At 40.0% G+C, this 12,131-nt stretch overlaps 1 protein-coding gene across 1 annotated transcript in view; it reads right to left on the bottom strand.

Annotated features, from left to right (window-relative positions):
* KBTBD3 (kelch repeat and BTB domain containing 3) overlaps positions 1–12,001 on the bottom strand; it is a 37,594-nt gene extending 25,593 nt beyond the window's left edge. The window contains exon 1 of the mRNA XM_049614138.1: positions 11,794–12,001. The gene's annotated coding sequence lies outside the window, so the exon portion shown is untranslated. The remainder of the gene's footprint in view (positions 1–11,793) is intronic.
* Positions 12,002–12,131: the final 130 nt, after the last annotated feature.

Genomic DNA, 12,131 nt, shown 5'->3' with positions numbered 1-12,131 from the left:
TAAAAAGTTAAAAAATAAACATTAAAAGTAATCATAACTACAAAAATTTGTTACTGGATACACAACATAAAATATAAGTAAACTATGAGGTGCCTGGCTGGCTCAGTCAATGGCGTATGTGACACTTGATCTCAGGGTTGTGAGTTTGAGCCCCACATTGGATGTAGAGATTACTTAAAAATAAAAAATTTTAGGGCGCCTGGGTGGCGCAGTCGGTTAAGCGTCCGACTTCAGCCAGGTCACGATCTCGCGGTCCGTGAGTTCGAGCCCCGCGTCAGGCTCTGGGCTGATGGCTCGGAGCCTGGAGCCTGTTTCCGATTCTGTGTCTCCCTCTCTCTCTGCCCCTCCCCCGTTCATGCTCTGTCTCTCTCTGTCCCAAAAATAAATAAAAAACGTTGAAAAAAAAATTAAAAAAAAAAATTTTAATACATACATACATGTATATATGCATACTTATATGTATAAACTGAAACATTAATAATCTAAACTGTGAGGGGAGAAATAAAAATTTAAAGTTTATGTTATTAAAACTGTTATCGACTTAAAACAGAACATTATAAATATCTTTTATATAAGCCTCATGGTAACCAAAAAGGAAAACCCTGTAGTAGTCACAAAAAGACTATGATTAAAGAGTGACAAAATATTGCTCTAACAGTCATCAAACCACAAAGAAGCAACAAAGCATCTAGGAAACAGAACATGGTTAAACAAAGTGGCAATAAGTCTTTACCTATTAATAATTAAACATAAATGAATCAAATTCTCCAATCAAAAGACAGGATGGCTGAATGGATAAAGATATAAGATCCAATGATGTGCTGCCTACAAGAGACTCACTGCTGCTTTAAAGACACATGTAGACTGAAAGTGAAGGAATGGGAAAAGATATTTCACACAAATGGTAACCAAAAGAAAGCAGGGATGTTATATCAGAAGAGACTTTAAGCTAAAAAGTAATCAAGAGATAAAGAAAGTCATTATATAATGATAATGGAGTCAATCCATTAAGAATGTATAATTGTAAATATTTATGCACCCAATATCAGAGCACCTAAGTGTATGAAGCAAATACTAACAGAATGGACAGAAATAAACAGTATTAAAATAATAATTGGTGACTTTAACATTCCACTGAATAATGGATAGATCATCCGAACAGAGAATCAGTAGATTTAAACAACACTATAGACCAAAAGGACCTAAGTGACAGATACACAGAGTATTTTCTAGGATAGGGCAAATGTTAGGCCATAATACAAATCTTAGCAAATTTAAGAAGACAGAAATTACACTATGTTTTCCAGCAATGATCATATGAAAGCAGGTATCAGTAATGGGAAAAAAAGGAAAATTAGCAAATAAATGAAAATTAAACACAGTTCTGAACAACCAAGGCATGAGAGAAGAAATTAAAAGGAAAATAAAAGAATATCATGAAACGAAAATACAGCATACCAAAACTTACGGGATGTAGCAAAAGCAGTTCTGAGAGCATAATTTATAGCAATAAATACAATACCATGAAAAAGACCCCAAATAAACAGCCTAATTTTACATCCCAAAGAATGAGGAATAACAAAATAAGTCCAAAATTAACAGAACTAAGGACATAATAAAAATTAGAGCAGAAAGAAATGAAATAGAAATCAGGAAAAGAACAGAAAAACTAACAAAAATAAGAGTTGGTTCTATGAAAATATGAACAAAATTGATAAACCTTTACCTAACTAAAGAGAGGTTGAGCACCCAAATAAATAAAATTATAAATGAAGGAGGAGATATTATAAGTGATACAACGGAAATGCAAAGATTCATAAGAAACTACTATGTACTATTATACACAAATTAAAATCTCAAAAGAAATAGATAAATTCATAGAAATATACAACCTACCAAGTCTGAATCATGAATAGAGAATCTGAACAAACGAATTACTGTAAGATGAATCAGTAACCAAAAACCTCCCAACAAAGGAAAGTCCAGGACCAAATGGATTCATGGGTGAATTTTACCAAACATTTAAAAAGGAATCAATGCCAATCCTTTTAGTATCCAAAATGCTAAAGAGTAGGGAATACTTCTAAACACATTTTATAAGGCCACTATAAAAACAAGACAAACCAAAAAACAAAACCCTACAGGCTAACATCTCTGATGACTACAGATGCAAAAAGTCTCAACAAAATAACTGGCAAACTGAATCCAACAGCACATTAAAAGGATAATAGACTACGATCAATCAGGATTCATCTCTACAATGCAAGGATGGTTTAACATATGCAAATCAATAAATGTAATAATTTACCACATTAATGGAAAGATAAAAATCATATGATCATCCTAACAGATGCAGGAAAAAAAAACATTACAAAATTCAACATCCATTCATGATAAAAACTTTCAACTAACTGGGGACAGAAGGAAAGTGAGCATAGAATTCTCAATATACTAAAGGCCATATATGAGAAGTGCAGAGCTAACATCAAGGTCAATGGTGAGAGGGTGAAAGCTTTTCCTCTAATATCAGGACCAAGAGAAGGTTCTTCACTGTCACCACTATTCAACAGAGTACTAGAAGTTCTAGCTAGAGCAATCAGACAAGAAAAACAAATAAATGGAATCAGATTGGAAAGGAAAAAAAAATTGTCTTTGTTTGCAGATGGCATTTTATATATAGAAAATCTTCAAGACTACACCAAAAAAATATATATATCTATAGCAACTAATAAATGAATTGAGTAAAATTGTAGGATACAAAATCAACATACAAAAATCAGTAGCATTTCTATACACTAACAAGTTAAAATTTAAAATAAAGAAAACGGGCGCCTGGGTCACTCAGCCGGTGAAGCATCCGACTTCGGCTCAGGTCATGATCTCATGTTCTGTGAGTTCGAGCCCTGCATCGGGCTCAGTGCTGACAGCTCAGAGCCTGGAGCCTGCTTTGGATTCTGTGTCTCCCTCTCTCACTTGTGCTCTCTCCCTCACTCAAAAATAAACATTAAAAAAAGCTAATAAAATAAAATAAAGCAATCTCATTTACGATAGAATCGAAAACGATAAAATACTTAGGAATGAACTTAACCAAGTAGGTCAGACTCATACATTTATACAGAACCATAAAACACTGATGAAAGAAATGAGAGAAGACATAAATAAATGGAAAGAGATCCTATGTTCATGGATTGGAAGAATTGTTAATATGTCCACACTACTTAACCCCCTCTGTAGATTGAATGCAATCCCTCTCAAGATACCTAAGGCATTTTTCATAGAAACAGAAAAATTAATCCTAAAATTCATATGGAACTACCTACATAGCCAAAGTCATCCTCCAAAAAACAAAGTAATTCTGAGAAAGAAAAACAAAGCTAGATGCATCACACTTCCTGATTTTAAACTGTATTATAAAGCTATAGTGATAAAATCAGTAAGGCACTGGCATAAAAACAAACACATGGACTAATGGACAAGAATTGAGAGCCCAGAAGCAAATTCACACATACATTATCAACTATGATTTGACAAGAAGCCACGAATACTCAGTGGTGAAAAAATAGTTTCTTCAATAAATGGTTCTGGGAAAATTCAATATTCACAAAAGATAGATTCGCAAAACAATGGAACTAGACCCCTAACTTGCACCACTCACAAAAATCAAATCAGTTAAAGACTTAAATGTGAGACCAGAAACCATAAAACTCCTGAAAGAGGGGGCGCCTGGGTGGCTCAGGTCAGGCTCTGGTTAAGCGTCCGACTTGGGCTCAGGTCATGAACTCACGGTTTGTGAGTTCGAGCCCCATGTGGGGCTCTGTGCTGACAGCTCAGAGCCTGGAGCCTCCTTCGGATTCTGTGTCTCCCTTTCTCTCTGCCCCTCCCCCACTCATGGTCTGTCTCTCTCTGTCTCAGAAATAAATAAACATTAAAAAAAATTAAAAAACAAAAAAACAAAACAAAAAAAACTCCTGAAAGAAAACTAGGGAAAAAGCTCCTTGACATTGGTAATAGTAGGGATTGTTTGGATAGGACATGTAAGGCACAAGCAATAACAACAAAAAATAAACAAGTGAAACCACACCAAACTGCAAAACTTCTGCACAGTAAAAGAAGTGATCAACCAAATGAAAAGGCAACCTACAGACTGGGAGAACATATTCTCAGCCTGCACATCTGACAGAGTGTTAATATCCAAAAAATATAAGGAACTTATAGAATTCAATAGCACAAAAACCTCCAAATAATTAAAAATGGGCAAGGAATGTGAACAGACCTTTTTCCAAAGACACTCAAATGGCTAACAGATACATGAAGTGGTGTTCAATGTCACTAATCATCAGGAAGGTGCTAATCAAAATCCCGAGATACAAACTCACACTTGTCAGTATGGCCTCTGTCAAAAAGATAAGAAATAACAAGCGCTATTGAGGATATGGAGAAAAGGGAATCTTGTATACTTGTGGTGGGAATGTGAATCGGTGCAACCAATATAGTAGAAAACAGTAAGGAGATTCCTCACAATTTTAGAATAGAACTACTATGTGATCTAATTCAACTTCTAGGTATATATCAAAAGGAAACTAAATCGCTCTCCTGAAGAGGTATCTGCACCCCACTGCAGCATTATTCACAGTAACCAAGACAAGGAAACAAATGTCTGTGGATTGATGAGTGGATAAATAAAATGTGAGGTACACACACACACACACACAGAAATATTAGCCCTAAAAAAGAAGGAATTCTGCCATTTGTGACAGCACAAATGGACCTTGAGGGCATTATGCTAAGTGAAATAATAAAGACAAATACTGTATAATGTTACTTGTATGTGGAATGTTGAAAAAAAAAACTCATGGAAACTGAGAACACGTTGTTTGCCAGAGGGGGTGGGGGATGGGGGAACTGAGTGAAGGAGGTGAAAATATACAAATTTCCAGCTATAAAAGAAAGTTTTGGAGATCTAATGTACAGCATTTTGACTACAGGTAACAACGCCGTATTCTGTATTTGAAAGTTGTTATGAAAGTAAATCTTAAAAGCTTCAGAAGAAGGAAATTCTAATTATGTGAGGTGATGGATGTTAACTGAACTTATTGTGGTATTCATTTCATAATATATACAAATATCAAACTATCATGTTGTACACCTAAAACTAGTACAATGTTATGTATCAATTATATCTCAATAAAAGTGGGGGGAGGAACTAAACATACACTATATTATCCATATATCTGGGCATTTATCCTAGAGAAATACAAATCTGCATATGGCTTTTCATAGCAGCTTTACATGTCTGGTCAAAAACTATAAATATCCAAAGTGTTGCCCAGTATATGCATGAGTATATAAACTGTGGTACGTCCATCTCATGGAATGTATTAAAAAGAAACAAACGACTGACATACATTAACAACTTAGATGGACTGCAAGAGCATTATGATGAGTGTACAAAGGCAATCTCACAAGGTCACATACTGTATGATTCTATTTCTGTAATAATAAAATTTATTTTATTGTAAAATGTAATATTTTACAATAAAATGTAAAAATAAATTTCTTGACATGAAAAATTATATAGAAAACAGATTAGTGGTTTCCAGGGACTGAGGACTCTGGTGTGGGTGGGAGGGTGGGTTAACACAAGGGAGAGTTTTATCGTGATTTGAAATAATCTGTAACTTGATTAGTTACAGGAATGTACCCATGTGAAAAAAATGACATCAAACTGCACACAAACTGTGGCCCAATGTCAAATTCCTGATTTTGATATTGGACAATAATTATGTAAGATGTAGCCATGGGGAAAACTGGGTGAAGGGTACATGAGATTGCTTTATACTATTTTTAAAACTTTATGTATATGTGATTATTTCAAAACAAAACTTAAAAGACAAAAATTCAATTTAGAAACCATTTTAATATTCCAGTTTTCTTCTTGTTCAAAACACTTAAAAAATGCCAAGGAAAAATCATTTTATTTTTTGGTATAAGTAGTTACTTAGTTTTTCGAAAGAAATTGAATGTAAAACAAAAAAGCTAAAAGGTACCCAAACTTAAAACTTTCAAAATGATAAAAACTGTATTTCTGCATAATGACATGTCTTGAGAAAATAAATTTAAGAAACCCCAACCACAAACATTAACTTTATTATCATTAAAAACATGTATTTAATTTGGCTCTTGTGTTGGATTAAGTCACTTATTGAGGTTTATTGGTCATAAACAAGAATTGAACCCAATGATGGAAGTATAGTAATGATTATTTCTGCACATGGTAACAAAAAGCAAACTTTAACAGAAATTTTGAAGTATTCCCCAATACACATTCTTAAATATATTAGAGTCATATACAGGTATCCACTTTCATGAAGCTGTTAAAAGATAAACCCTGCCGTTAAATTCAATCCAGAATGAAAAATCCAAGAAGCTGAAATCTTCATGTCTTAAATTTGGTTGGAGTAAATCTGTACTTGCAGTCCTACTGCATTTTGCAAACAACAAAGAGCCTCAGGATTTAGAGCTGCAAGAACAGGGTCCTAAATGGCCCATCGCTATTCTAGTAACCTCTGTTGAGGCTCTCTGAGGCATTAGCTTCCTCATGTGCAAAGCGGACACCCTAATTACATTGTATTGTTGTAAATTATATCATTAAAATTAATATTGTCATGGGCATATCAATATTAATGGTTAAACTCAGTAATAACATGTACTTAGTAACATTATTAATTGTAAAACAATTCTTGGTAAAAGATCTGTAAGGCAACTTTTTTCTTCAAATATTCTGCAAATTCAGTATGACATCTCACTAATTTTAAGACACACATTTTTTCACACTCAACATATCTGAAAATGACAGGTATCTTATAATTGCTTTTGGTCAGGTAGCAGTCATGACACCTGTCATTACATATGTATGTGCATCAAAATGTGGAAAATGGGTATTGGTGATTTAAAAGAAAACTCTGGAGATAACAATGGATACTCGTTTAGGAAATGATGCATCGGGGGGTTCAGTCGTGACTTCGGCTCAGGTCATGATCTGACGGTTTGTGGGTTCAAGCCCAGCATTGAACTCTGTGCTGACAGCTCAGAGCCTGTATGGAGCCTGCTTCAGATTCTGTATCTCCCTCTCTCTCTGTTCCTCCCCTGCTCACACTCTGTCTCTCTCTCAAAAATAAACATTAAAATTTTTTTTGTTATTAAAAAAAAAAGAAATGATGTGTCACTAACATTCTTGGATTACAGAGACTGACCTTATATAGAAAAACATGGACATTGAGATTCTGAGTTGAAAGTGAATTATAAGCACTGTACTCTGAATATGACAAAGTTTTACAAGCCTCTCAGCTAATTTTGCTTTTTATGTGTGTAAGAGGGTGATACGTGATTTTTTAAAAGGGCTTTCCGTAAGTACGAAAAGCTCGACATGATAAAGAGTTGTGTCGGAGTTAAAAATGGCACTGTTTTCTTTCTCAGTGGCACGTAAAACAGTGGTATATTTTATAAGACTGCATCTCAAGTTCAACAAACTACTCTGTGCTCAAAACATTGAGTCAATTTTTAAAACTATTCTCGTTATTTCCTTTAATGTCTTCCACTAAAGTTTGATTTAAATAGTTAAATTAATAAAAGTACAAGAATCAAGTGTGATAAGACCTTGATAGAAAGTAGTGACAAGAATAGCATGTGCCATTTGATGGGAGCGCAGTATGAAAAGAAAGCTGTGCTGTGTGTGCTGTGACTGACCTGGGTGGGCCCTTTCTGTTTGGCCTTCCGGTGATCGAATTTGGTCCCCGGAGTTTCAAAACAGAACGTGATTGGTGGCATCTTCTCATACGCACTTACGACAGAGTGCTAACTGTATGCCAGGTACAGAGGTAGACACTAAAGAAAGCATGGAGAACAGAGGCAGTCGTGACCCTGGCTTTCCCCGGTGGTCACTATGTAATGAGAAAGACTGACAAATTATCCATCGTTATCCATACTGTGAAGAAAGAGCTGGGAAAAGGGAATAAAAACGAACAGTGGGGAATATTCAACTTCAGATAGTAATGGTGGTGACACTTCCATAGTGCTTCCTCTGTGTATTCTGTCCTACATGCTTCAGAGACTCTTTAATCTTGAGAAGAACGGTATAACATAGATTCTGCTATTGTCCCCACTTTACAGGGAGGGGGAGAGGAGGCTTTGAGACCTTAATTTGTTCAAGGTCATACAGCAAGCAAGCGTGGACCTGGACCCAGATGGTCTGGCTCCAGAGCTTTTGCTCCCGTCCGCTACTGTGTCAGGGCGTGCCTTTCTGAGAAGGTGTCATTTAAGGTAAGGGGTTGGTGGGAGAAATCATGTAGAAAGGCCTAAAGTGGGAAGGGGTCCTTCAGTTTTAGGAAACGAAAGGAGGCCAGCCTCACTGGAACCGTTTGACAAGAGCAAGAATGTTGCGGAGGCCAGTGCCACCTCACGCGGGTCCTGTGGGCCAGAAGGAGCAGGGATTTCACCCTAAGTGCTGTTGGAACAAAGGGAGACTTTGCGGGGGACAGTGACATGATTTGGTTTACTTTTTAAAGTATCTTCCTGGTTGCTGTAAGAAGAATTAAAAGAAAAAGGGCAATAGAATTCACGTCATTCATTTATTCAAATATTAGAAAGTTTACAGAGCGGCTACTATTTTGGCAAGCGCTATTCTAGAAACTGGGCATACAGCCAGAAACAACGGACACCGGGTCCTCCAGTCTGCGGTACCCTTTAGAGCGGTGCGCGCACACGCACGCGCATGCGCGCGCCCACAACCTACCCCCTCTGCTGCGTCAACACTTTCTCCAATTCTGTTGGACAGGTTCCATCAGTGGACACATTTTAGTACCTCCCACTTTACACATCAAGCAAACAAAAATCTGTCCTTTGAACCTGTATTACCCTCTTGTTACCATCCCATTTTTCTACTCCGCGACCCAGAAACAGTCCGCAGTAGCTTTACGTCCAACTGCTGTGGGAGTCCACTGCCATCGCTTCCTCTCTTTCACCCTGGCACCTGACTGAGGCAGTATCAGCACGCTGCCGCCAGCAATGCTAAATTCTCTCTCCCCATTTTAGGTAACTTCTCAGGAGTATTCGCGTTGCTAACTAGTCCCCCTTCTGGAAACACGCATCTCTAGTGTCTGCGGCACGTCACTCTGCAGGCTTTCTATCTTGCTGGTCTCCTTCCTTCCCTGTCTAGTCAGGAGCGCGGACAGCACAGTGATTAACTCGGAGCCGAGGAGTGCTTATGACCGGGAGGACACAGGAAACAACGTTCCCTTCTCCTGCAGGCTCGAAAACTAGTCGGTACTGCAGGTGAGACATGATGGCAGGTTAGACCACAGTGTTAACAATGGAGATAGAAAAAAATGGATTTTAGCTCTATTTTAGAAGTAGAATCAGTAGAACATAGAATCGATTGGACATGAAAATTGAGGGAAAAGAAAAATCGAGGTTTCTTTCTTGAATAACTGGTAGAATCATGGAGTTATTTACTAAGGTTTTGAAAAGTTAAGTTTTACAATGTAATAAAGTTTAAGAGGGGACTCAGTAAAAAGCTAAATGCACATTATTCACTCAAAAATCACTGAACCTTAGAGATGATTTCATTTGATACCTTTCCACTGAAATTGATCCTTGGAAGAGGTTACGTTATTTACCCAAAGTCACACGGAGAACTGGTGCCAGAAGTGGGAAAAGAACACAGTTTTCTTAGGATCCCAATAAGAAGGCACAGATCAAGATCTGGCAAGATGACTATTACTCACAAATTTGCTGAACCTCTAATATTTTAGTCTTCTTTCCCCCCTGACCAATGCAATAAAGATACTGTAACAAAATGTTTGGGTTTACTGAATATAGTTAGGCACATTCGTATTTCCTTAAGATAAAAATGAGGGAAATAAAGGTAGACCGAATATAAATGCCAATGTTCGCTTATAAACGGAGTAAACTCTATTGTAAAGGTTGATCAAAACATTTACTTATGTATACTATTTGTAGGAGGCAAGGTATGCATTAAATTCCCTCTCAAGTAGCTTACATCCTAATTTGTAAGATAACACACATAAATAATTCAGGATAATAGATATTATAAGGTAGTGCTAGAGGAGGTGCCAAATTAATTAGTTAAAAACAAACAAAAACATACTCTGGGGTAGTCCTTAAGAAAAGGCAAGGTTTGCCCTCAGCCTTGAATAAGTAATAATTTACAAAGCACACAGGGAAGGGGATTCCATTAAAGAAACCTATAAAGAGTGCCCAGGCTAGGACCAGGCTTGGGAATGAGGCAGGGGGTGGGGAGAGTGAGCTGTTGAGATCTGGGGTACAGAGAGATTCTCTGAGGACATCTGAGCCAAGACCTGAATGATACAGGGGAATGAATGTGATGACGGGAGGAGAGAATATTCTAGGCAGAGAGAGCAAGTATGAATAAGCACATGATCTGTCTGTATATCAGGCTCTATAGATGAATATACAGAGCTTAGTTCCGTGGTAAAAGAATCAACTATGCCTTCCTTAACCTGAATTTACCTAATTCCACAGATCCCCTTTCTGATCTCAGATTCTCCATCAGTAACAATAATCACTACTGCACAGAACATGTGACCATGTACCTAGAAGTGTTTTAGAAACAGAAAACAGGGTGAGATTTTGTAAAAATCAGTTGAAAAAGACAAGAACGGAGAAGGTATCATAGGATGCTTAGATACATAAAGTTAAAAGCGGAGAAAGGAGTTATGATCATTGGTGATAGTTGTATTAGCAGACACCTTATGCTTTGCACACCTTTACGTGTCACTTACTGCGGATTTTTTGTACATGCTTTATGTGCCTTGCCAGATTGTAAGCTCTCTGCAGGTAGTAAGCGGATCTCAAACACGGCACCTGACACAGGCTTTTGGTCAGTACTACCCAAGCTGATATATCAAGCCAGTAATTTATTTTACATCCCTTTGAGGATGAGTGTGTTGTCTGTTCAAAATCCCACCTACTTGCAAAGGACTGGAAAGGGCTCACGATATCAGGAAAAGTTAACGGAAACAAGTATAGAAAACAACAGAATAGAAGCCACCTAGAAGAGGATGGAAAGAATCCTTAGGTAACTGCGAATTACGACTGCCGGCCCTCCATCAGCCGACAAAGGAAGGAGGGACCCGGCCAAATCTCGGAGGACAGCATTCAGTGTACCGCAAAGTTGGGCTCTGACATTCATCCGCAGAGGCCAACTTTCCGCTGGGCCAATACCCGCAAGGGGCTCTGGTCACGAGGACTCTCGCAGAAGCGTCACCTAGAGTCTCCCCGGGGCAGGTGCGGGCGCAGAGGCATCGATCTGAACCTCGGCCGCCCTGGAAGGAAGGCTGCTGGGGCTCTAACTCGGTGCCGACGCTCCTGCAGAGCAGGGCGGCCGGCGCCGCGATACCGCAGGTGCCCCGTCCCCAGGGCTCTGGGCAGGGCCGGCCGTCCCCGCCCGGCCGCACTCAGGGGTCGGAGGGGCCGCTCGGCCGGCGCGGGACACAGTGAGGGTCGGCGGGGCCGCCTAGCGCGGGGCACAGGGCCGCAGCCCCCCTCCCGCCGCGGGGCCCGGGGCGGCGAGCAAGGCAGCCCGGGGGCACCGTGCGGCGCTCTCTCCGCCGCGGAAAGCCCGGCCGCCCGCCCGGCCGCGCACACGGAGGGTTGACAGGGGCGGCTGGAGCCCGGGGGATCCCCTCCTTCGCGGGGCCCCCAGAACGAGGCGCTGCCATCCCACTCCTCCCTCAGACCCCAGAGCTCACCCACCTGCAACTGCAGTCTCCGAAGTCTCCACCCTAGTCTCGCTGCCGCCACAGGCCTCACTGCGATTGGCCTGAACCGTTGTCCTGTTAGCGCTTCTCCGAGTGTGAGTGGCGCAACCAGGGGCTCTCGGCCTTGGTCCCTCCCTACGCTCCCTGAGGCCCCGCCCCGCGTGACGTCACGCGCTGCCGCAGAGCGCAGAGGCGGGCCTGCGTCTCCGCCCCTAGCCGTTCTCTCCAGGAGACGGCGGCGCGGCCGGGGAAAAGCGAAAGCCCCCTGGTGGGCGGGGCTGCGCGCGCACGTCGGCGGCGCCCGCCTCCTTCCTCCTGACGCCGGTGCGAAGG

This window comes from Panthera uncia, chromosome D1 (genome assembly GCF_023721935.1).
Source record: "Panthera uncia isolate 11264 chromosome D1, Puncia_PCG_1.0, whole genome shotgun sequence".
Taxonomy (NCBI): Eukaryota; Metazoa; Chordata; class Mammalia; order Carnivora; family Felidae; genus Panthera; species Panthera uncia.
Note: the sequence above shows the minus strand (reverse complement) of the source record. Positions and strands in the feature narration are given on the sequence as shown.